This window comes from Punica granatum, chromosome 6, assembly GCF_007655135.1.
Source record: "Punica granatum isolate Tunisia-2019 chromosome 6, ASM765513v2, whole genome shotgun sequence".
NCBI lineage: Eukaryota > Viridiplantae > Streptophyta > Magnoliopsida > Myrtales > Lythraceae > Punica > Punica granatum.
In genome coordinates, this window is record NC_045132.1 from 901,713 (window position 1) to 929,235 (window position 27,523).

At 35.9% G+C, this 27,523-nt stretch overlaps 1 pseudogene; it reads left to right on the plus strand.

The window, feature by feature from the left end:
* Nucleotides 1-16,087: 16,087 nt before the first annotated feature.
* On the plus strand, nt 16,088-24,052 carry LOC116210388 (annotated as a pseudogene).
* The last annotated feature ends 3,471 nt before the right edge of the window (nt 24,053-27,523 follow it).

A 27,523-nucleotide genomic window follows, 5' to 3' on the forward strand; every position in this document is an offset into this window, starting at 1 on the left:
TTCGAGCCCTCATACTCTAAATTTTTAAAAAGCACTTAGACACCATAATTTTTGTGAAATTTGTTATGAATCGGTCAACTTAAGTGTTTAATATGTAATTAACTCGAACAAATCACGTGTTCTCTCATATTATGTCGATATGAAAGTATACCTTTAGGTTGTGGTTTTGAAGTTGTACGCTCCAAATCTTTTGTATCTACCTTTTTCGAAACAATCACATAAAAGGATCTAAAAAAATTGACGCTGAATATCTTTTACCCAAGACATTGTCATATGCATAACACTTGAGATCTACAAAAGTACTCTTCAAAAGGATGAATAGAAATTCAATAATGAACATGTGACATAACAGCTGGGATATATATATATATGTGTGTGTGTGTGTGTGATCCTCTGATTTTCTACTTTACAGCTCTCTCCCTCCCCCTCTTAGATTTTGGGTCCCTCCGTATGGTGCATGTATCTATTTATATAAGCAATTTTCACAAAAAGAAAGTACAAGAAGACAGGATGAAAATTGAAATCGCCTTGTAATCAAATGCAAGAAAATGAATTAATTTCAAGAAAATATCCTTCTAGTAAAAATTAATTCCCACAATTGTAAACCTGAGAAATTAAACACAAATAGCGATGCAAATTGGGGAACCCAGGAATGGCAGGTGCAGGAGGACTTATATGCGATCAATCTGGGAAATGGCTTGGGGGATTTGCACAACACATACGGGTTGCAACATCGGTAGCTGCTGAACTTTGGGCAGTCAAAACGGGTCTCGAGCTATCGTGGAACTCGGGAGGAAGAATTGTGCTGCTTGAGGTCGGCTTTGAGGTCGTCACTCGTTTACTTCGATCGAATAGATAGCATGCGGGTGCACATGATGTAATTGTGAGAGACATTCGAGCTTTGATGAATCGGGACTGATTAACGGTAGTGGAATATGTTTATCAGGAAGGAAATAAGTTTGCGGATTGGTTGGCGAATTACTCGCTTACTCTTCCAATCAATATTCATAGACCTAGCAATTGCCCTCGTGGGCTCGAATTAATTCTTTTTGGAGATATAATAGGGGTTTTCATACCTCGTCATTGAGCTTATTTTATTTTAATGCATTAGGGGCTTGCTCCCGTATTTTGAGCCAATCTGATGACTTTGAGGTTGGATACGGAAACCCATCGTGGACTGTACGATGTAGCATAAGAGCTGAGGAATGCATTTAGTTTTCACTGTTTCACATCGAATAGAGGTACAAGAGAAGGATTGCAAACAGTTCAAGATCTTCCAAATTTTATATACTAAATGAAAAAACCCGCACAATACGAATCAATTACTAAAGTTTAAAGATATAATTTAATGATAATTTTTTTCAAGTTAGAAGTACATTTTTCTATATTCAAATCATTTCTTCTTTATTTGACAAAATACTACATATAAAAAGATTTTGATTGAAAAAATTGATTGTATAAGTAAGCATATTAGCATTAGGGAAGTGTAAAATCAAAGTACAACAATACAGATGACAAAATTCACCTAGTAATCTACTTATAAAGGCAAAGCCCCTGATTTGGTTTCGTTTTCACTTCCTAAAATGTCCTTATTACATAAATTTCAATTTATAAGTACTGGATGGACGATATATAATAATTGAGTAATAATATACCACTACCCACTCATTTCTCACGACCACCATTCCGAAAACACACCGAATTCATTTTCATATTCTTCTCTTTATTTGATGAATTTTATCCTTTTTTTCCAATATAAAATTAGTTATATGCATGATAGATAGGATTACGATAATTTTCACAAAAAAAAAACAATTTTAGGGATCATATAATGTTGAAAAGATTATTAACGTACATGCAATACTAGTAGAGCGTGGACATAGAAACTAAAAAAAAAAAAAGAACATTGCTGATGCAATATTTATTCGAATTATGACATTTTTAATTAAATTATTATTTTTCATTAATAGTTATATTGTCTGAATAATGCAAAGTATTAAAAAATTATAAAAAAAAATATGTGCAATGTCGCGCATGGCACGATCACAAACTCTAGTAACGATAAAATGAAATTCATTTATTATCTCTTTTTGGTAAGAAAAGGAAATTTCTTATTGAAAAAGCAAAAAGAGATGTAAAGAAGATTTATGAGATTTCTCTCAAAAACCCCATCCAACCAATCAATTCACCATTCTCTCAACTAAATATTCCTTTAAACCTTTCAATGTTTGACATGTGACGAGCTAAGAGAAAATCTTAATCTGCAGCTCTTATTTAGCTTAATGTATATAGATGTATATATACTACAAATACATCGCAAGAAATCTTAATTTGCAACTCTTATTTAATTTTGCATGATGAAAGAAAAATATAAGAAAAATATCACAAATACATGTGCCAAAATCAATCAATTAAGAAATGTCAGTACATGGTCGAGGACACACCCTCTCAGAAAGTGTAAAATTGGGCACAAGTAATTAGATCGAACATGCTTGGCAACAACCCACATTAATGTTTTCATACAGTACCCAGAACCTCTCTAGTGAAACTTCACGTTCAAACTAAAAGGATGATCTTATTGCTAGTAATTGATTGCAATAAGATCAACCATGCAGTTTAGGAATGGTAGAATTTTTCCGGACGAGGTAAGATATTTTCAAGGAAAGGGCGAAGGGGTAAGAAGAGAGGACGGGATTTGTTCGTTTACTGTTGGGATGAAGTGACAGTTGGAAAGTCCTTACTTATTTTCTTTTTTTATTTATTAAACACTGTGCAATACTCCTTTAATTAGGGGAGAGGGGAGGGCAGCCCCAAAAGTTAAGGGTTTGATGGGACTGTAAAATAAAACCCTTTTACAAAAAAAAATTGAGAAATTTATTGGCCAGAAAGAAAGGGGGGAAAAAAAAAGTCTTGCCTGCTATGAGGTCCAAATCAACAGTTATATCTATGTATTTATGTGTTTGTTTGTCTCCCAGCCTATTTATTTTTCGAATATTAATTTTACTTAATTCAATTCAATTCAATTTTATTATTATTCAAATTCAACAATATAATTATTATTATTTAGTCTTTTTTTACTTTAATAATAATTTCTCACTCATATTTTTTAACATTTTTAATAATATAGATATATATATATATAATTAATTTTAATAATAAATTCTCTATTTACTTTCACATATATAAATATATGTATATATATTCTTATACATCAATATATTTATTAACATTTATAATCATTATTATACAAAATCAAATTAAATTGAATCATTTATTCAACTCGAAAGTCAAACGCAAGCTTAATAACTCGTGGGACCAAATCCTCCCTTAACCACAAATTAGGCAAGATTGGACACATATATGAGAGGACAGTACATATTAGCGGGAGATTTTTAAGTGCTTTTTTATTGTTTTTAATTAGAAATAGTTTTTAGTGACAAATTCTTAAATTATACTTGGGTTGAATTTGTGGTTGCAAACATGAAGACAGTCAAGTAGGTGAATAAAAAATTATTTTTACTTATTCTGTTTTAAGTATTAATTAATAATTTATTTAAATTTCAATAGTATTAAATTAGAATTACCCAAACATGGTAATTTAAATAAAATGATCAATTATTTTTTAACAAATTTATTTTAATGCCTTTTCATCCATATGTAAGAACCCCAAAACAAGCGTAAGAGTATCTGTAAGTGTTAGAATTATATATTCTAAGGAAAAAAAAAGATTGAAGATAAAACCTTAAGAAAATTGTAAGAAAAAAAATAAATGTTATAAACCTTTTATACGATAAAAAATTAATCTCATTTTTACCACCAGTAAACCGACTAGGCCAATCACAATACACAATATTAATGACTGTTAATGCATAATTGTTGGGAAGAAAATTAATTTAGTGGACTGGCAGACGAATTATGCATTCATTACAATTAAAAATGCATAAGCTTAGTATTTGCCTCGCGTTGGGCTTGAACTCATGCTCCTTGTGGACGTCACTAGGGTTGCAATATCTCGCTTTTGTATTTAGATTCTTTCGTTTATGATATATTTGGGCTTCCACCTCTAATTTTTTTTAAAAATATCCTTAAAAGAAGAAGAAGGAGAAAAAAAAGATTTCCTTTTTCATGGAATTGGACAAAGAGAGAGCTTTCTTTTTCTCCTCTCTCCTCATATCTCCATCTCTCAATCTCTCTCTATCTTGTCAAACCTATATACTACTTTCATGTCTCATGGGAAACCAAGGAAAAGACCCATTCCAAATCCTTTTCTTTCTCAATTTCAGCATTCGAAGGCAATTGAAGGGGAGAACCAGCTCATTTGCCCCTCCTCCTCTCTCTCTCTCTCTCTCTCTCTCCCCTTCTTCAATATTTGCCTAAACCTCAAATTTTTTTCTTGCCAAACACACCACTCCCACCATATCTCCTTTTCTCTCTTTCCCTTTTCTTCCATTTCCCTCATCACAAGTTCAAAATGGAAAAATCTTCAGAAAGATAATCCATATAATTTTCAACCCCCCCCCCCCTCTCTCTCTCTCTGATCCAATGGGTTCCTGCAGTAGAAGAAGGCACCAAGAGGTTCAGCTTCTTCTTGGGTTGGCTTTCTTGATCCTCGTTCTCGGCCAGTGCCAGGGCTCGAGAGCCGCGCCGAGAAACAGCAATGTCTTCAAATTCAAGAAACCACCGCCCAACGACCATCCTCAAAACCTTAACCACTTCCTAAACTTCTTGCCGAGAGGGCTACCATTCCCTTACTCGGGCCCATCGAGGAAGCACAACAGCATTGGCTTGGAAAGCTGGAGCAGCAGCAGATACCCTACTTCTTCTTCACCATCACCATGAAGGGGGATGTGATCAAAGATTTGAAGACGTGATCACTAGGAGGAGTAGTAGTGATAGGATTCCTTTTGATTAACTGAAGGTGATGACTGATGATCTTTTTGCTGATTTTAATTTTAATTTAATTTTTTCGGTAGATTTTAGTTTTATTTTTGGTTGGGTTATTATTGAGACAAAATGAAAGAGTAGTTTTTGGAAGTTTCATATGACAAGACAAGTGCTTCTTGCATTAGGTATATATGTTATCAACGTACGAACTTTTTCTTCTCCTTTGGGGTAAGTAGAAGAAAGAGATAGTACACTTACTACTTGCGTACAAATTAATTATATATATATTTATATAATATTTTTCAGTTTCCAAAAGTTCTTAATTGATTATGCTAAATGTCATATTGCTTGTAGAAATTTCATTAGCTTCATGTATATGAGATTGCGGGGAGCTACTGTATGTAAAGCGCAGTTTTCCAGTATATAATACACCAAAAATATTAATGATATATGTTCTTTTTCTTTTTTTAATCTTCTCTTTTTTGTGTTCTTGTTTGGCTGGCTGATCTAGTACCGCTGGCCCAGAAAAGAAACAAAGGGAATTGCATTATTGGATATAGTTATTGGCCCGATGTATGACACGTGAAAATTGGAAACAAAAGGATGGAGAGACATATAAATTGAAATTCGGAAAAATATATGATCGTGCAATTTCATTTAAAACAATAATTTGTATAATTGAAATTCATATCTTTAGGAGGATGATTCATAGGACTTAGCAGAATTCGTTATTCACTTTATGACGGACATAAAATTTGAATAAATTTCTGCTTGTATAGGAACACAATAAGTTTGTACACCGAAAAAAATAAACCCAATAAATTTTCTGCTGCACCGTAATATGAAATGCGTAAATACAAATATATGTTGGAGAAAAATTGAAGCTCTTGATTATTATTTTATTACTGCATAACTAACTAAACCTTCGAACCCAAAAATTAATCATCAGTTACATATTTGATTATTTATTTGGATTTGCCACTCATGGAAGGACATACATATATATATATATATATATATATATATTTAAATATCAAGTTCAACAAAATATTTAAGCACTCTTTTTGATATATAAATATATAGAGTAAAAAATAAAATCTAGTTACATATTTGATCATTGATTGGATTTGCCACTCATGAAAGGACATAAGTTTTTTTTAATAAAATAAAGTTGGAACAAAATTTTTAAGCATTCCATTCATATATATATATATATATATATATATTAGAGAATAACGACTTTCCTGTCGAACCCCTTTCTGTCCGTATATACATCTAGTTACATATTTGATCATTCATTGGATTTGCTACTCATGGAAGGACATATATTTAAAAAATAATAGTAAAGTTCAACGAAATAAGCACTCCATTTGATATATATTTATATATAGTGGAAAATAAAATAAAAAAATGTGCTATAATCACAACCCAAAGAAATTTTAGCCACATACATAATTTCATGTAATTATGAAAAGAGTTAATCACCCAAGAAAACACGAACTTTGTACTTTTTTCTAAATATAGTATGACCTTTGAAAAATAGCATATAAATGCACGACCTTTGTATTTTTTCCTAAATATAGCACGAACTTTAGAGAGTAGCATAAAAAGAAACAACTTTTACACTTTTTTTTTCTAAATATAACACGACTTTTAAAAAAAGTACAAAAAGACACGGTCTTCAGATTTGGTTACGTATCAGCACGACGTTAATTATTTCGTCATATTATAACAATAATGCCTAATGTAGAGCTAACGATGTTACGTGGCACAACGTGATTAGAAGAGTAGATCTCACAAGTTTTTATTTAATTAAAAAATTTAAAAAAAATTAAAAGAAGGGTATTCAACTTAATAAGAGGAAAGGGGGAGGGGGCTGACAGTGGTGGCTACGCCGGTGGCTGTCATCTCTCAATTGGGGTCGCCAACCGCAGCAGGACTCCCAATTATGTGGGTGATGACCGTAATCGAGGCATCTACCATCGAAATTGAAAGAGCCTCAAAATTGGGGGCGTTTTCATTTCGGCAGTGGGGGCCCCGATTGCGCCCCCACAATCTACAATTCGCTCCTCTCTTCTTCTTTTTTTAAATATATATAAAATATCTTCTTTTTAAATTTTTAAAATTTTTAGAATAATTTTTTAATTAAATAAAAATATGTGAGACTATCTCGTCCAATCATGTGCCACGAGTTGCTATTAACTGTTATCGATACATTTGACGAATAATTGACGTCGTATTAGAATCGTAGCTAAACTTGAAAGTCGTGTGACCATATTTTTTTGTACTATTTTTTAAAGATTGTGCTATATTTAAGAAAAAAAAGGCAATGGTTGTGCATTTAGTACTCTCTAAAGGTCGTGCCATATTTAGAAAAAAAATAAAAAAATAATGCATGTATGTAATATTTTTTAAATGTCGTGTTATATTTAAGAAAAATTGTAAAAGTTATGCTTTTACGAGTAATTAATCCTTATGAAAAAGATAGGACGAAGAAGGTACTCGATTAAGAACTGCCATCATCAGAAGGTAACCTCTGGATGACCCACTAAGGCTACTTCGAGAAGGTGGACTTATACATTTGTGGATCCAAAGTTTGGTCATTATTTAAAGCTAAAATTTTCATGAAAGTACCATTATTGTACATGATTTTTCGTACCAATTCATATCCGTGTATTATTAATAATAATAATAATAATAATAACTATATACGTGACCATTATTGCTATTATCAACAATATTTAGTACTGGTATTATTATTATTATCATTACTATTCGAGTAGCGTGCATACTGTGAACATGGGCGTCATCTACATTTCTTTACAGAGATGAATCATTTCTAGTTTTTAAGAAGTTAATCGATTTGCCATAATGGCTAAATTTCACCAACCTAAAAAATATTACTTTTGGATAGTCAGTTAAAATAATTGAGAAAAGAAAAAGAAAAAGAAAGTACATTGTACACTGACAGAGAGACCAGCTATTTGATTATTTACTCTGACTTACAAGAAATTTGGGCTCTTCATATAAAGCAAGAGTTCGTAGCTAGTAAAGTTACTGATCAAGGGTTAGGTACTTTTGGGTATAAATAAATATTGGAGAGAGAGACAACATTTAATTCGGGCGGAAATAAAGATTGGTTCTATATATGAGTCTCAATATGTTCAATATAGTTTGCAAAGATAGGGAGTTGAATTCAGTGTCGATTCAGTTAGATATTTCGTGTCGCTATGTCTCCCACAGATAAATATTTTATAAATTTATATTCAGTTATTATATAAGTTTCAGGTCATCTGCTTTGAAAAAACTTACATCCCTCGCCATTAATGAAAAATTGTTGGCCCCTTTTTTGTATAAGCAATAATGCACGAAATTTTCTGTACAAATAATGCACGAATTTTTTATCCCACATTGGGAGTTTAATGGACATCATACGATGACATTCGTACATTATTATATCCAATAAGTAGTAGTCGTTAATTATTAGAAATTACTAATTAAATTTAAAAAATTATTTGAATGATTTATCATGTATTCGACGAGTTGAATGATGTCGTTCATATAGAACTTTTTTTAGTAAGTATATAAAATTATTTTTTTAGTGTGAATTACGATATCCGGAAGCCCAATATGACCCCGACTAATCTAGTCGAGCCGGGTCGGCTTACGAAGGAGTAAAGCTCTCGCAGCATGGATTTTCTGCATTCACAAAGACTTGAACTCAAAACCTTATTTAAACGGAACAAACATCGAATCACTTGAACTAATTCACATTTATAATATATAGAACTATTTAATAATAAGTTCAAAGTTCTACCCTTCTCTTAATCTAAAAGGTTTGAGGTACAATCACTTAAAATAGTAATAATGGTACCACGCAATCATATTAAATTACATAAATAGCGAATAGCTCAATATCAAGTAATTACATATATTTTAAGTAAATTGCACATATTTTAATGGTAACTTTTGGAGTAAATTATTTGGATTCCTAGTAAATTACTCAAAAAGTGGATTGCACAATTCTCGAAAATTCTTGTTTAGACTTAAGTAAATTAGACAGATTATGACGAATTCTATTTTAAGCTTTTAATAATTTACTTGATTAATTTTCTTGATATTTTCCATATAATTTTCCAGATATTTTATCATACAGTCACTTTTATGTTCGGTGATATATGCAATATGCGTGCAGACTGACCATATTCTAGGATGTGGGTCAATCCAAGAAAATTTTCACCATATACTTTATTAGAATTTGGATCACTTATAAAGGGAGACATTGAAAGTCAACAAATATAATCCAAAGTCAAATTCAATATCTGTGCTCTATGTGCCACGTGAGTTATCGAAGAAAAATTCCTCGTCGATTGGATTTTAAATTTCATAGGGGTCCATTGGAAGAAAATGTAAAATATTGGAGCTTTATTGACCAGACTGACTTCTTCCAAGTTTGAATTTATGAAAAGGAAAACTATTAATTAACTATTTCACAATTTATTAAGGGTTTATGAATTATAAAATTTTTAAAAGGAACACTTGAATCCAAAAGAGTGTGGCCCAATTTTTAATTGGTCATTAAATAATTGGGAAAGTCCGAAAAATGATAATGTTCTAATTGTAATCATGAGGTCTCCGAACAAAGAAAATGCTCCCTTTTGGCAAGTTTTGCTAGATCTTAATAAGTTTGATTAACCTAACTTTAGATTTCAGGGAAAAAGAAACATTTGCATTCCTCTCCGAATAATTTATCCAAGCACGAGTATTTCTTTCCTGAATAAGATACTCATGAGTATATATATGCAAAAAAGTTCTCTTTGCAATCAATTTATCCATTGTATTTTTTATTTGAAGGGCCTGAATACATCGCGGGATGGGAGATATAATTGCCAAACTGATTAAGGACGGCCTTCTCGAATGATATTGATAAATTTTTTAGAGATAATGAAAGTGATTATTTTCTTGAATAATAGTGATCATAAAAAAGACAGTTTGATTTTTATCATAAATATAATAATAATAATAATAATAGATCAATAAATTATCCTCTAATCAGAAGGTTATACGCAATCTTATATTGCTTTCTTGAACTTTTGACTTGGAGAAATGATGATAGAGGAATAAAATTTATAATTTGTCAATGAATAGGGATTTTTCCTAAATTATGATTGGCGCAGTGCAGGTTTATAGCTGGAAAGCACTGGTTTTAAGCATTGGTATATAAATGATGGAAATGCATTTTCTGCCGAAAAAGTTATCCTCCGACCTGCCGAAAGCAGAGAGGGTAATTAATTGCCCAAAAAAGAGTGTGAAATTACATCACATGCCACTGTGTTGGATCATTTCGGCAGCACTCTCGCAGGATTTAGCAGCCCTCATAAATGATGGTGCTAGAATTGAGGATATGGCTACTTGCCGAAATTTTCTATTTTTCCCAAAAGAAATTCAAAATTTCCAACGAAATAAAAAGAAATCCGAAAAGTAAAAATGAATGTCAGTCCGACTAAAGTAAATTACTCTTCCGTTTAACATAAAAACACACATCGATTTGCTGGATTTTACATTTTATAAAGAAATTAGTGCTTATAACTTAAAAGGAGAGCTAGTGTTAACAAATCACCAAACCCTTTTAAAACATGCCTATTTTTTTTACACATAGTGGACGGTTTTAAAAATTGATAGTCTAGAAGAGAATTGTGGAGATTTTGGACCCTTTCTTTTTCTTTTTAATTTGTCTCATTTTATCAATAATTTTATTAAAATATGAGGGTTTATATATACTAATTTGTGCATATAATAGAGTTTGATCTTTCTAAGTTTGTGATGTATACGTAATAGAGATTCTCTTATATATATTTGTGTGTGTGTGTGTGAATACACGCTCATATTTATTATCTCCAATTGTTTGTTCAAGGTCACAAGATATCTCCGGCGGATTTTTTTTTGAATAATCTCTGGTGAATTATTATAATTATTTCTTATTGTTATTATTATTATTATTATTTTGCGCTGAATCTCTGGTGGTTTAGTTGAGATATATTAGCAAGATCAAATGTAACCCAAATACGATGGTGTCAAATATCATGTCCAAAAAGGACAGAGCATTCAAAAAGCACAAAAATACAAATCATACAAAACCATACAAGCGTGCATGATTAATTAAGATGACAATCAATGAGTTCATGTCCAATTATTGAGGCGACAACAAGGTCCAATTCTTCTTTGTTCCACAAAAATAAAAGAAAAAATCAAATAGACAGATAAATAGATATCAGATTCAAGTTGTTTTATGTGCACCATGAATGGGTCATTTCTCGTGTCAAGACAATGGTGAACCACGCATCATTTACAGCATGATGGCAAGAGCAAGTGGGGATTTTCCCTAGAAAGAAATAAATAAATAAATAAAAAGAAAAAGTGATATGATGGGGTGAAAAGATATAAAAGAAAATTACAAAATGAAGTTATTTATAGTTAATTAGGTATAGATTTGCACAATGCGTGAAGATTATAATTTACTCAATTTTATTGAGAAATTATTTAATTCTTCAGGAGAAGTTTTAGTTTCCAAAAATATTTTAATTAAAATAATCTGTATTCAAGATTCATATTGAGAAAAACTTTTGTTTTCAAGAATTCTTTTAATTTTTATTCGTGATTTTCAATTTCAATACAATCATTAGGCAACATAATCTTACTAATATTATGAAATAAAAAATGGGAAATTTTAGCAAGTTAAGGGTTATCCAAATGGAGCTCATACACCTATTTTTTCAAAACTTTTATATGTTATAATTAATTGATTGATTAGTTGCACAACAGATTAATTTTATCATATATATTCTACAATCTTGTTTCATAACTATCAGCGTAGCATATAGAAGAATGTGCATTTGGACAATTGATTTTCTCCACAGTAATTGATTTTTACCATCATTTAATTAACTTATTACGCTTCGGTTTTCTATATTTATGGCAGCTTTTAGGCTAATGTAAGATATTGGGCCGGGTTCCGGTCACTGCATTGATGAAGTGGGCTAAATCTGAGCAGCCCATTTTGACAAATTTGGGCCACTAATCGGCCCATTTGTTTATTAGGAATTGATTGATCATGAAAATTGTGATGACTTGATGGGCTAAAAGCTATAAGGAAAAAAATAAAATAAAAAAGAGTAACTTTTTATTTTCGATTATAACAGAGGTACATGGATATAGTATAATGAAATAAAAATTCTAATAGTCAATAAAGAGTATAAGTAGTCCCACTAGATATCAAACTTGAAATCTCTTGATTACTAGACGATGACGTTACTACGCTATAATCCCTTTTAATATAATGTAATTAACCATGCATAATTCTATATGTTGAGGATTTATATCTTTGGGTGGATGGTCCGAAAACGAAAAATACCGAATTCGGATTCGGCGAAGACGAATTTTGAAGATGGTTGAAGAAGATTCAAAACCACTTCCTTTGTTTGATCATGGTCATTAGTATTTGAGTATTAGTATCAGTATTTTTTTGCTTATCAGTAAAAATTACTAAACGTTTAACTTTTCTTAAACGAATCTCATGATCCTCTGCGATGTTTTTTTTTTCCCATTTTCTCCTCCTTCCTGTTGTTCTAATTCATCGATTAATTTGTATGACCATCGCGGAACTTTTTTACTGATTTCTTTTTTTCACGAGCAAGTGAGACCCCTCTTTTTTTCTCATTTATCAATAATTTTCTTGAAATAGGAGAGCTTGCGATAGTTTATGCATATAATAAAGTTTACTAGTAAAATTTATGTTGTATATGTAACAAAGGATTCTCTTATATGCACACACGTGCATGCGCGCTCACATAAATATATATATATATATATAACAGATAGGATAAATACATGCTCATAATTATTTTTATAATTTTCGGGTTTACCAAAGACAAGATCTCCCTAGTGGATTAGTTAAGATATGTATCTCCAAAAAGGAGAGAAGATTAAAAACGGATCATATTGAACCCAAATACCATGTGCAGTAACAAATCTCATATCCCAAATGGAGAGAACACCCAAAACGCACAAAAATGCGAATCATATGAAACCAAACAAACATGCATGATTAAGATGACAATTAAGCAATGAGTTCATGCCCAATTATATATTGAAACCGAATCTTGTTTACAGAAAAGAAAGCAGTTCTATGTGACACCATCCATCGTGTCAAGAGAGCCTTCGAGAAACACAAATCAACGCGGTGAAACATCGTCTAGGCAAGGAGAACTGGTTTTGATGCATTGAAAAACTCAGCCCAGAATCTGCAGAATTTGCAACCCTTCCCACCAAGCAGTTCAACTCATTCAAGTAGTATTGCTCGAATTAGATTGGAGATCAACACAAATGCTACGTGGTTCACCAATCGAACTTGTTTGGCGGGAATTATGCGAACTGCTGAACAAACTATAGCTTATTTGTGGTTCTCTCCTGCCAAGGCTCTCTCATTGCTGCAAGCGGAGGCCAAATCTTCACTGCTGGCTGCCTCTATTGCCCTTGATCAAGGGCGGGATAACATCAATTTTCATTTTTGATGCTCTTATGCTCGTTGATGCGATCAATAGGCCCTCCCAGGCTCCTTGGGAAATTCGGACTATCATTTTAGATGTAGTTTCTCTCCTTAGTCATTTGTCTTGTTGCGATTGTTCATGGATCCCTCGAATTGATAATTCCCTAGCACTTGACTTAGGCTAATTCGGTCTTAAGTCAAATTTTGATTCATTTTGTATACTTGAGGGTTATCCGGCACTATGTGTACCTTTATCTTCATATTAATAGTATCGCTAATATCCATTTACCTATAAAGAAAATTATTGAGAAGCAATACAAAGCCCAATTCTTTTTTCTTCCACAATGTATATCAATAGAATATATAAATTTGACAACGACCTATTAAATAGCGGTAGAGTAGTAAATGTCTTTGTAATCTAGTATGTTGTAGAGAAATCAAATAATAATAATCTATATTTATGAAGTTCCATCCTACCCCATTAAGTAGGGGTAGAATCGTAAATTTTTGATATATTAATATGTTATATAGAAATTAAATAATATTAATTATTATTATTATTATTATTATTAAAGAAAATATATCCAAAAGGAACATTGAAGAAATATTCTATTTACTTATTATTATTTTATGGGCAATCGCAATTTTATTAGTAAATAAATATACATTACATTTAGAATAATGAAAGTTCACTTAATTAATATTAATAATCATTATTATCCTTATAAAAGTTGAATTAGGTAAACCTCTCATCAAAGTGATTAGTCATTTTATCTAAAATTATTCAAATTTACAAAACTTAATATATGAAATATGAGTGACAAAAAGACCATTGAGAATACTTAATGTTAACTTTTTTTTTTTGATAACGGGGACTTCATTTTTCCCGGGCCCATGAATATCCCACAAGCCGATGGATCCAGATAAGTCCATGCGCGAGCACATGTGTAGGTGGCCTCACCAAGGACTACGCGAGCAAGGAGGATTCAAACCTACGACATTGTGAACTACTCACAAAGCGTATACACATCCTAACAACTTGCGCTAATCCTTGAGGTTAATATTTCATTAATATTTTATAGACTTTATGATTATTAATATTTAATTAATAAAAAACTAGCTAGGAATTTTTTTTTGATTTTATAATTTGAATTGATAATTGAGATAACATCTATAAAATATTTTACAAGAATTATTTGCTTATGAGCCCTTTAATGCATATTATCTAGCGTTGCTATGAAATTTATATCATATTATAATTTATATAGTATAAGAATAAATTTTCTGTTTTTCATATATTAGAATACACTATAAATCAATATTAATAATTATTAATAATTATCTTAATGTCTAATGTTTCCTAATAAATTTTCTTTACAAAGCCGGTGCAACGAGTAAGTTCAATAGCCTAGTGTATATATACGTATATGAAATAATTAATGCACAACATGTAGATTTTGCAATGTCCAATGTATTTCAGAGATTCATGTTGTTTTATGTAAATCATGAATGGGTCATTGCTTGGGTAAAGACAATTGTGAACAGTGCATTCATTTACAGCATGATGGGATGAGCTAGTGGGGTTTTTCCTCCGGGGAAAAAAATTAAAGAAGATAAATAAAAAGAAAAGGTGAAATGATGGAGGCGAAATGATCAAAAAGAAAAAAAAATCACAAATTAAGTTATTTACAGTTAATTAGGCACAGCCCCTGCGCTACGCCAAAGTGTAATTTTCTCGACCTTGTAGAGATGTTATTTAATTAATTGGGGGAGTATTTAGTTTCAAAGAAATACTTCAATTAAAGTAATCTTTTATTCGAGATATATATATTGAGGAAAATTTTAGTTTATGAGAAAACTTTTAATTTTTATTTGTGATTTTCAATATGACAATTAAATATCATAATTTTACTAATATTAAGAAATAGAAAATTGAGAAATTTTAGTGAATTACCAGTTATCAAAATAGAGTTCTTAAGTCTCGTTCTAATTCAACTTTCATTTGTTTTAATTAAATATTGATTGATTGATCACTTGCAGAATAGATGAATTCTATTATATATTGATTAGTTGCACAAAAAGATGGCTTCTATTATATATTTTACGATTTTCAGTTATAAGAAAGGCATCTAGTACAAGAATAGAAATAATACAATTAAATAGGGAGAACGAAAGTCTATTGATGAGGATTGAATCCGAGAGCTTATGATTTCGGACGACCAGTCGTACCATTGCATCGAATCCTCTTTCTTTTATATTTTACAGTTTTGTTTCACGACTACAGCATAGGCCACAAAAAATTATGCATTTGGATAATCGACTCTTTTTCCCTGGTAATCCGATATTCACCATCAAATAAATAATTTAGTACAATTCGGTGGCACAGCTTTTAGGCTAAGGTAAGAAGCTACACTGATCAAATGGGCTCTGAGCGGCCCGTTGCGTTGATTAGAAATTGATTGATCATGAATTTCTCGACATGTAGCTCGGGAAGAAATTTCTAGCCAGCAATTAAGTCAAGTCCGAGCGATATTTCCGTAACGGTTGAGCTGCTACTCAGGTAGGTAATGAAAATGCATCTCTTAACAGCAGACAGTGACAACATAGTATAAGACATCATCCAATGGATGCATTCCACGTACCTGACTGAGTCCACATAGAAAATTCAGGTCCACTCCTTCGGACCTTTCTTCTTCTCTAATTGAAAGAGACACAAATTGTATCTATACGTAGCTCAATCTCTCACTCATTTGGAAATCTCATGCAAAATATAATGGAAATGCAAACCATTGACTAAAGATCAATAGCATAAGATGAACGGGAAACAATCTTTACGCTTCAATATCGCAATGGCTACTCCCACCTTATGTTTTCTACTCCTCGTCCTCTTTGTTTCGGGTGCAGGAGCTCAGCAGATCAAATACTCGAATATATCTTTGGGTTCTTCCCTGTCTCCTGCCACCTACTCATCATGGCCTTCACCCTCTGGAATCTACGCCTTTGGGTTTTATCAGCTGGGCCAAGGCTACGAGGTCGGGGTTTTCCTTTCAGGAATCCAGCAGAGAACCATCGTCTGGACTGCACATAGAGATGATCCGCCAGTTCCAGAGAACACCACTCTTCTCCTCACGACAGATGGGAGGCTTGTCCTGAACTCAGCGGATGGCGGAGAAACCAGCATCGCCGACCCTATTGAATCGGCCTTCTCGGCTTCCGTGACCGATTCAGGCAACTTCTTACTCCGCAATCCGAGTGGGGACATCATATGGGAAAGCTTCAACAACCCGACCGATACCCTCTTGCCAGGTCAGCGCCTCTCAGCAGGGCAAGAGCTCTTCTCTAGTATCTCGGCAACAAATCCTTCCACTGGAATATTTCGTCTCAAGATGCAACACGACGGGAATCTAATCCAATACCCAGTTCAAACTCCAGACACAGCTCCCTACTCTTATTTCACCTCCTGGACCGATGGAAGAGGAGATAATGTGTCCCTCAACTTTGATCAGGATGGACATCTGTATTTGTTGAACACCACGGGATTCAACATAAGGAACATAACAACAGGAGGTTATCCATTGGAAGATAGCCTTTATCGGTTTACCATCGGCTCCGATGGACTGCTGAGACTGTACTCATATGACTTGAAGCAGAACAACAGCTGGTCAGTCCGGTGGTCTTCCACAAACGATAAATGTGATCCAAAGGGTCTCTGTGGATTCAACGGATTCTGTGATCTGGACAATCAAGAAGCTGAATGTAGATGTCTCCCGGGATTTGACTTGGTTCAGAGAGGCAATTGGACTGCAGGCTGTGGGAGGAATTTCACTGCAGATGATTGCAAAAGTGAACAAGATGGGATCATTACAGGAAATTATGTCATGGAGTCAGTGGATAGTATGCAATGGGAAGACGATCCGTACTCTGTCCTGGAATTGGCGAATAAAGAAGCATGTGAAAAGGCCTGTTTAGAGGATTGCAACTGTGAGGCCGCCCTGTTCACGGCCGGGAAATGCAGTAAGCAGAGGCTTCCTCTCAGATACGGAAGAATTGCATCCAATGGTCCCACATCAGCTCTCATCAAGGTGGGTGCACCTTCAACTGATGAGAATGGTCCGACTCCAAGAGAGAAAACAAAGGAGGTCCGAATGGATATACTGATAGTCAGTATGTTGTTAGCTTGTTTCGGAATTATACTGCTGGCTCTTTCAGGAATTATTATACACAGAAATCGTTTGTGGGAGTACAGAAGAATTCGTTCTAAAGTTGAAAATTGTGGGTTCGGGGAACTTATGGCTCCTCGATGCTTTACTCTGGCGGAACTCAAGACAGTGACTGACAATTTTAAGGAAGAACTTGGAAGAGGAGCATTTGGGACCGTCTACAAAGGGATGATATGGGGTAGCGACAAGGTTGTAGCTGTCAAGAGACTAGATAAGTACTTGGCGGAAGGGGAAAAGGAGTTTCGGACAGAAGTGGAGGTTATAGGAAGGACCCATCACAGGAACCTCGTGCGTTTGCTTGGATACTGCGTAGACGGGCCCCACAGGCTGCTGGTCTACGAGTACATGAGCAATGGATCACTTGCAGGCGTACTTTTCTCACGAGAAAAGCAGCCTCCTCCATGGAATGAGAGGATGGGGATTGCTCAGGACATAGCTAGAGGAATCCACTACCTTCACGAAGAGTGCGAATCTCAGATCATCCACTGCGACATAAAGCCACAGAACATATTGATGGACAAGGGTGCGAAAATCTCAGATTTCGGGCTTGCGAAGCTGATGGGCCCTGACCAAACAAAGACATTTACAGGAATCAGAGGAACGAGAGGATATGTTGCACCAGAGTGTTGGGAAGGGATGTACTCAACCAAACAATAACGCAGCGATTAATCTTCCTCCCCTTCTAGTGTAATCGAGATAGGAACTAATCAAATCAACCAACAAGCAGTAAAGTAAAAGAACACCAATAATTTTACGTGGAAAACCCCGATGTGGGGAAAAACCACGGGACCAACTCCGAATCAACGATCCACTATGAATGAAGGTTATACAATGTCTTTCATCAAGGGTAAACCCTTGGATCACCAAACTCAAGAGAAACACTCTCTTGGATCACCCAAATACTAAATTCGTCACCCACACCGGGTGGTTCACAAAATCAGCTGAAACAGCACCTACAGAGCTCGAATAGAAATTCTGACCGTTCAGAAGTTAGCCCCACGTGTTGTGAAGCTGCTGTCAAAATTTCGTCCCAATCGGAATTCGTTTGATGTCCCGATCGAGGTTTGATCTCCAGCTGCGCGCTGCCCCTGTTTATCCGATTTTGCTCTGTTCTTTTGTTGCTGCTTCTGCTGATCTACTGCTTCTCTTCTACCGCTGCTGCCGCACACCACTGATCTGCAGCTGTTCTGCTGCTATTTATTCCTCAGCTAGTTTGCTGAAATATTAACCCTAACAAAAATGGGTTCTTGGGCCTATTAAAGCCCGATAAAAGCCCAATACAATTTGAGCCCAACTTCCTCCAAATTGGAGGGATACCCAACAAACTCCCCCTCCCGACTATTTGGAGGCTTCAAGCATACCGGCTATACTTCGGCAAACATGAAGTTTCTCCCTAGCGAGAGGTTTTGTCATCATATCAGCTCCATTCTCATCGGTGTGCACTTTGTCTAGCTTCACCAGCTTGGACTCCAACACATCTCTAATCCAATGAAGCTTGATATCGATATGCTTCGACCTCAAATGGAAAGTGGGATTCTTGCAAAGATGAATTGCGCTTTGACTATCACAGTGTAGAACATACCTTTCTTGCTTCAAGCTCAACTCTTGTAAAAACTTTTGCAACCACAACATCTCCTTGCAACCTTCGGTCACCGCAATGTATTCGGCTTCCGTTGTAGACAAAGCGATGCACTTTTGAAGCCTTGACTGCCATGAGATAGCTCCCCCTGCAAAAGTCATCAAGTATCCCGAAGTGGATTTCCGGGAATCAATATCTCCTGCCATATCTGCATCCGTATAGCCCACTAACTCCGGTTTACCAGTGCCAAAGTGTAAACACACCTTGGATGTTCCTCTGAGATACCTCAGAATCCACTTAACTGCATTCCAATGCTCTTTCCCCGGATTGGAGAGAAAACGACTAACCACACCAACAGAATGAGCGATATCTGGTCTTGTACAGACCATGGCATACATCAAACTTCCTACAGCTGATGAGTAAGGAACTTTCTTCATCTCTTCTTTCTCCTTCTCACTTGTAGGACATTGCTTCGAGCTAAGTTTGAAATGAGAAGCAAGTGGTGATGAAACTGGTTTAGCATTACCCATGTTGAACCGATCCAAAATCTTCTCGATGTACTTCTCTTGAGAAAGCCAAAGTTTTCCACTTGAACTGTCACGAGAAATATGCATCCCAAGGATCTGCTTTGCCGGTCCCAAATCCTTCATGGCAAAGGACTTGCTGAGCTCTTTCTTCAACTCTGCAATCTTGCTCATATCATGACCGACAAGCAACATATCATCCACATATAACAGTAAAATGATAAAATCATCATCCGAGAATTGTTTCACGAACACACAATGATCTGAAGTTGTCCGTGTGTAGCCATGGCTCAACATGAAAGAGTCGAACTTTTTGTACCACTGCCGAGGTGCTTGCTTAAGCCCATACAAGCTCTTTCTCAGCCTGCACACCAAATGCTCCTTACCTTTAACTCGGAATCCTTCAGGCTGCTCCATATATATTTCTTCCTCCAAGTCACCATGCAGGAAAGCTGTTTTTACATCGAGCTGCTCGATCTCCAAGTTCAGACTAGCTGCCAGTGCGAGAACAACTCGGATCGATGACATCTTGACAACGGGCGAGAAGATCTCCTCGAAGTCAACTCCTTTCTTCTGGTTGAAACCTTTCACTACCAGCCGAGCTTTGTATCGAGGTCGCGAGTTCTCTGTCTTCAACCTGTAGACCCATTTGTTCTTCAATGCTCTCTTACCTTGCGGTAGCTTCACTAGGTCATACGTGTGATTTTCAGACAAGGAGTTCATCTCCTCATTCATCGCCTTCAACCAGTGCTCCTTGTACTCATGTGCCACAGCTTCATCATAGCACTCAGGTTCTCCCCCGTCAGTCAGTAGCACATACTCATGAGGCGGATATCTTGTAGATGGTCGTCTTATTCTATCAGATTGTCTAGGTAGATCTGCAGGCTCTAACTGTAACCGCTAGCCTGTATCATCCGTAGTCACATCATCATCTACCTGAGGAATCTCACCCCCAGTCGTGGTTTCTTCATACTCACCAGGTACCTCTTCCACTGGATGCTCTACATCAACCGGTACAGGAATAGAGATCTCGTGAGGATTGCCTACTTTGGCCTTCTCTAACTTTTGCAAATCCTCGATTGTCTGGTCCTCAAAGAAGACAACATCCCTGCTCCTGATGATCTTCTTGCTATCAGGGTCCCAAAGCCTGTACCCGAACTCTTCATGTGCATAACCCAAGAAAATGCACTGTTTTGCCTTGGCATCAAGTTTTGATCTTTCATCTCGAGGAATGTGAACAGATGCCCTGCACCCGAAGACTCTGAGATACTTGTATGATACTTTCTTGCCAGTCCACACCTGCTGGGGTACATCTCCATCAAGTGCAACTGACGGTGTAAGATTAATAAGATCAACCGCTGACCTCATTGCCTCGCCCCAGAAAGGCTTAGACAGTTTCGCCTGAGAAAGCATACAACGAACTCTCTCAACAATTGTGCGGTTCATTCTCTCTGCAAGCCCGTTCTGCTGTGGTGTCTTCGGTACCGTCTTCTCAAGTTTGATACCGTGAGTCCTGCAATAGTTCTCGAAAGGACCCCTATACTCACCACCATTATCAGCTCTGACACATTTCAGTTTCATGCCCGTTTCTCTTTCCACTGCTACATGGAAGTTCTTGAAAATCTCAGTCACCTGATCTTTAGTTTTCATAGGGTAAGCCCAAACCTTCCTGGTGTGATCATCTATAAAGGTCACAAAATAGAGAGCACCACCAAGAGATCTATCCGACATGAAACAAACATTAGTATGCACAAGGTCAAGTATATGATCGCATCTAGAGGGACGACTTCTAACAAAAGAAACTCTCCTCTGCTTACCAGCTAAACAGTGATCACAAGTGCTCAAGTGCATACCTTTAACGGGCAAAGACTGCTTTCTAGCAAGAATTTGAATACCTTTCTCGCTGATATGCCCAAGTCTCCTATGCCATAGCTCGATAGGATAATCCTCAGCAACATTAACCTGACCGGAATTGTGTTTGGCACGCAGCCTGTAGAGAGTGTCGGTCTTCTGACCCCGTGCCACAATCAACAAACCCTTAGAGAGCTTCCATCTCCCATTACTAAATTCGTTACTGTAGCCTTCATCATCAAGCTGACCCGTCGAGATTAGGTTAAGGCGAATTTCTGGAACATGCCTCACCTTCTTCAGAAGCAACTTGCAGCCAAGCTCGGTCTCTAGACAGACATCACCAGTACCGACAATCTTGCATGACTGTCCATTCCCCATTCTCACATAACCATAGTCCCCGGTAGTGTAAGATGAGAAGAAATCCCGATGAGGAGTGACATGAAACGAGGCACCTGTATCTGCAACCCAGGTAGAGTCCTGACATGTGAAATTCACATAGGCTTCATCACAAATGATGTAGGTCTCTCCATCAGATGCCACTGCTGTAGTACCTTCTTCCTTCTTGCTCTCACCGTTGCCATTCTGATTTTTCTTCAGAGCTCTACACTCCCTTTTGTAGTGTCCCTCCTTTCCACAGTGATAGCAAGTGACCACTTTCCTCGTCTTCGACTTTGATCTACCCCTCGATTTGCCACGTGAGTTACTATGCTTGGAAGAGAAATTTCTGCTTTGACTTCTCCCCCGTTGTTCAGTAACCAAAGCTTCAGACTGAATGGAAATCCCCGAGCCTTTCCTTCTAGTCTCCTCATTAAATAAACTGTCTGTCACCGTGGCCAACGATAGCTTCCCGTTTGGCGCAGAATTGCTTAATGCAACCACGAGTGTGTCCCAATTATCCAGTAGAGTCCCTAAAAGTAGACAAGCCTGCAACTCATCGGGTAATATTATCTCCAGGTTCGTCAACTGGTTAATAATATCCTGGAAATTACTCATGTGCGCAGCCATATCACCTCCATCCTGAAAACGAAGATGAACCAGCTTCTTCACGAGGAATGCCTTATTTTGCGGTGTCTTCCTCGCATAGAGATTTGTCAATTTATCCCACAAAGCTTTTGCATTTGTCTCCTGAGCAACATGATGATAAATACTATTGTCTATCCACTGCCGAATCAAACCAATAGTCTTCCGATTTGTGCGTTCCCAAGCCTTGTCATCCTTATCTTTGGGTTTCGCGGAATCCCCTTCAATGGGATCGTACAAATCCCTGCAAAATAGAAGATCCTCCATCCGAGACTTCCATATAGAGTAGTTGGTTGCATTCAACTTGAACATAGATCCTGTAGATTCCTCCATCTCGAAAACACCGAAAAACTCAAACTTCTCTAACCCGAGGCTCTGATACCACTTGTTGGGAAGGGATGTACTCAACCAAACAATAACGCAGCGATTAATCTTCCTCCCCTTCTAGTGTAATCGAGATAGGAACTAATCAAATCAACCAACAAGCAGTAAAGTAAAAGAACACCAATAATTTTACGTGGAAAACCCCGATGTGGGGAAAAACCACGGGACCAACTCCGAATCAACGATCCACTATGAATGAAGGTTATACAATGTCTTTCATCAAGGGTAAACCCTTGGATCACCAAACTCAAGAGAAACACTCTCTTGGATCACCCAAATACTAAATTCGTCACCCACACCGGGTGGTTCACAAAATCAGCTGAAACAGCACCTACAGAGCTCGAATAGAAATTCTGACCGTTCAGAAGTTAGCCCCACGTGTTGTGAAGCTGCTGTCAAAATTTCGTCCCAATCGGAATTCGTTTGATGTCCCGATCGAGGTTTGATCTCCAGCTGCGCGCTGCCCCTGTTTATCCGATTTTGCTCTGTTCTTTTGTTGCTGCTTCTGCTGATCTACTGCTTCTCTTCTACCGCTGCTGCCGCACACCACTGATCTGCAGCTGTTCTGCTGCTATTTATTCCTCAGCTAGTTTGCTGAAATATTAACCCTAACAAAAATGGGTTCTTGGGCCTATTAAAGCCCGATAAAAGCCCAATACAATTTGAGCCCAACTTCCTCCAAATTGGAGGGATACCCAACACAGAGTGGCACCAGAAGCAGCCAATCACAGCAAAAGCTGATGTTTACAGCTTTGGGGTCATGCTTTTAGAGATCATTTGCTGTCGGAAGAATGTAGACTGCAATCTACCGGAGAAAGAAGCTATTCTGGAAGAATGGGCTCGTGACTGCTTTGAGAACGGTGAGGTTCAAAAATTAGTGGGCGATGAAGTTGTTGATAAGAGAGAGTTGGAATCGGCTGTTAAGATTGGACTCTGGTGCATTGTCGACGATCCCACACTTCGTCCATCAGTGAAGAAAGTGCTGCTGATGTTGGAAGGCTCATTGGACGTCCCAATCCCCCTCCCACTCCAGCCTTTTCTGTGAGTATCATGGGTCTAGTATATTGAAATAGAAATATTAAATATCTAATAAAGGGGCACGGGTAATCCCATTACGTATGATCTACCAATAGCACAAATGTCGTGTTTAATATCCAATGAAATATCTTTCTCCCCTTTTATTTATTTATTTTTTGAAGGGGGGTGTCGTTGGCGCCATAGCTAACAAATAGATTAAGCTGTGATATTACGAAAAATATATGAAAAAACACGGCAACCCATACTAGAGGTAATATTCAGTACAGTTGGATCAGTATCAAATTATCGGCCACTTTGTAGCATCCAAAATAATTATTGCTCTTCTAGAGGACATAAAGAATAGAGCTAAGAGAAGATTACGGGAAGACGAAAATTCTCGCAATATTAAATCTCACAGTTATCATGATACCAACCTTTAATGGGAGCCTCAATTGACGGAGCAAAAGGTCTCGTATCATTCCTATTTCAAGGCAATTCTATATCCCAAGTCTTTTTGTTCCCAGAAACCCATGCCACTAAAATTCTTCAAAGGACAGACGTCTCGCTGTGGAAGAAGAAAAAAATAAAGAGAGGCAGAGTAAATAACAGATGATGTTTTCACTAGTTGAGTAATATTTAAGGACAGGAATCTGATAGATGAAAATGCTAAACCTGGATTAACACAGAGTAATCTCGAGCACATATCAATACAATCAGGATGTAACTCTGGGGATATTAGCCCGGAAAATGCAAGACTTGTAGATGACCTGATGTTCTTCAGCAACTGTACAAAAGCACCGCATTCTAAGCCACTGATTTAGCAGATAACGAGCACTGATTCTTGGGAATAGAATTCTACCTGAACGTTAGTCTGACCACGATATGCTGGATAGCCGTGAAGAAGCTAAAAAAGAATTGCACCGGTACTCCACATGTCAACCTATTTAAAGAGTCGATAGTCAACAAAAAGTATCAGTAGTTTCACTAGATATCAAACTTGAAATCTTTTGGTTATTAGGCGATGACGTCACTACGCTATAATCCCTTTTGATATAGTGTAATTAACCATGCATTTCTATATGTTGAGGATTTATATCTTTGGGAGGATGGTCCGAAGACGAAAAATACCGAATTCGGATTCGGCGAAGATAGATTTCGGAAATGGTTGAAGAAGATCATTTCAATCATGAACTCAAAGTCGAAGAATATGCCAAACACGATCTTCAACTAACAATTGTTTTGAGGCACGTAGAACGCTTTTCGAAATGAATTATTTGCCTCCACACAAAGTTACTAAGGGTTTCGGCGAGTCCCTTCGAGAATATAACAAAGTCTTTGTGTGTTCTGCGATTAGCAAACTTGTAAAATACCCTACCCTCACTCAATATTTTGAAATTGTTTCGAAAAATCTCGATACTATGACTTTTGGCATGAAATGCTCTATTTATTTGTGTTAAGGAGAAAAGACGTTAGCCTTATTCAAAGGCATGATCCACAAAGGAACGTTATTAATTAATTAAAAATAATAATTAATTGATTTCTTTCTTTTCTGTCAATGAACCAATAAATGCATCGGTGAATATGAGCGTTGCACTTAAGATAACCGCCAGCCCCAAATCCAATTCTCCCCGTTCACTTACGGTCAAATGACCGTTGACCACGGTATCCATATATACATACACATATGTATATATATATAAACTCAATTTTTTTTTATTCCGTCAACTAAATGTAAGAATTACACCAGATAATTTACAAAAAATTCGATTCCAATGAATTTGCAATCTACTATGTTCTTGAACTTTTTGACTTTAAGAAATATATTATACTAAATTTATAATTCCTCAATGAATAGGGAAATTTCCCAATTATTTATGTGAAGGTTTATGGCAGGAACACAGCTGTTTTACTTGAATGGAACAATTTCAAGAAAATATATACATGTACATAAATAATTACGGATCCATGAGTGATTATCATCTCCGTAATTGTACTAAAAGATTATGCCAAGTCGAACAAGGATCGTTATATCAATGATAGTGTTAGAATTGAAGATTTGGCGCACTTGCTGCAATTTCCTATTTTTGGCAAAAGGAAATTCAAAATTCCACCAAAAAAATAAAATAAAATAAAAGTATGCATAAGAATGCGATCAAAGTAATTACTCTTATTATTATTATTATTATTATTATTATTATTATTTCGGTGTGTAAAAAGTAATTACTCTTTTGTTTAACATAAAGAAGCACATGGATTCGCAATTATATCATATGGCATTTTTAAAAACTGACCCATGATGCAGATATGGAATGAGCACTTATGGAAGATCGCGCTAAACTAATTCCGAGTTTGTAAACTTTTTCAAAACGTGCTAATATCTGTGCAAGGAATGGACGGTTTTAAAATGACAGTGAAGAATGCACATTTGCTTGAACCAGTTCCAGGTAACAGTTTTACGTCTTTAAGCACACATGGATCCTTTGATTATGTCTGGACGAAAATCTGATGATTGAGAATAACGTGTCAAAGCCATTTCCTTTGTTTGATCGGGTTCATTAGTATTTGAGTATTAGTATCAGTATTTTCTTGCTTATCAATAAAAGTTACTAGACATTTAACTTTTCTGAAATGAATCTTATGATTCTCTGCGGCGTTTTCTTCATTTTCTCCTCCTTCCTGCTGTTCTAATTCGTCAATTAATTTGTATGATCATCGAGGAACCTTTTTTTATTGATTTCTTTATTTCACGAGCAAGTGGGCCCCCTCCATTTTTTCTCATTTATCACTAATTTTCTTGAAATAGGAGAGCTTGCGATAGTTTGTGCATATAATAAAGTTTACTAGTAAAATTCATGTTGTATACGTAACAAAGGATTCTCTTTATATATATATATATATATATATATATAAATAACAGATAGGATAAATACATGCTCATAATTATTTTTATAATTTTCGGGATTACCAAAGACAAGATCTCTCCAGTGGATTAGTTAAGATATATATCTCCAAAAAGGAGAGAAGATTCAAAAAGGATCTTATTGAACCAAAATACCATGTGTGGTAACAAATCTCATATCCAAAAAGGAGAGAACACCCAAAACGCACAAAAATACGAATCATATGAAACCAAACAAGCGTGCATGATTAAGATGACAATTAAGCAATGAGTTCATGTCCAATTATATATTGAAACAGAAATCTTGTACACAGGAAAGGAAGCAATTCTATGTGACACCATCCGCCATATCAAGAGAGCCTTCGAGAATCACAAATCCGCCATAACAACTCAGCCTAGAATCTGCAACCCTTCCCACCATGCAGTTCAGTTCATCCAAGTAGATTTCCTAGTAGTGGTGCTAGAACCAGATTAGAGATCAACACAGATGTTACGTGGTCCATCAATCGAACTTGTTTGGCAGGAATTATGTGAACTGCTGAGCAAACTGTAGCCTATTCGTGGTTTTCTCCTGCCTAGGCTCTCTCATCGCTGAAAGCA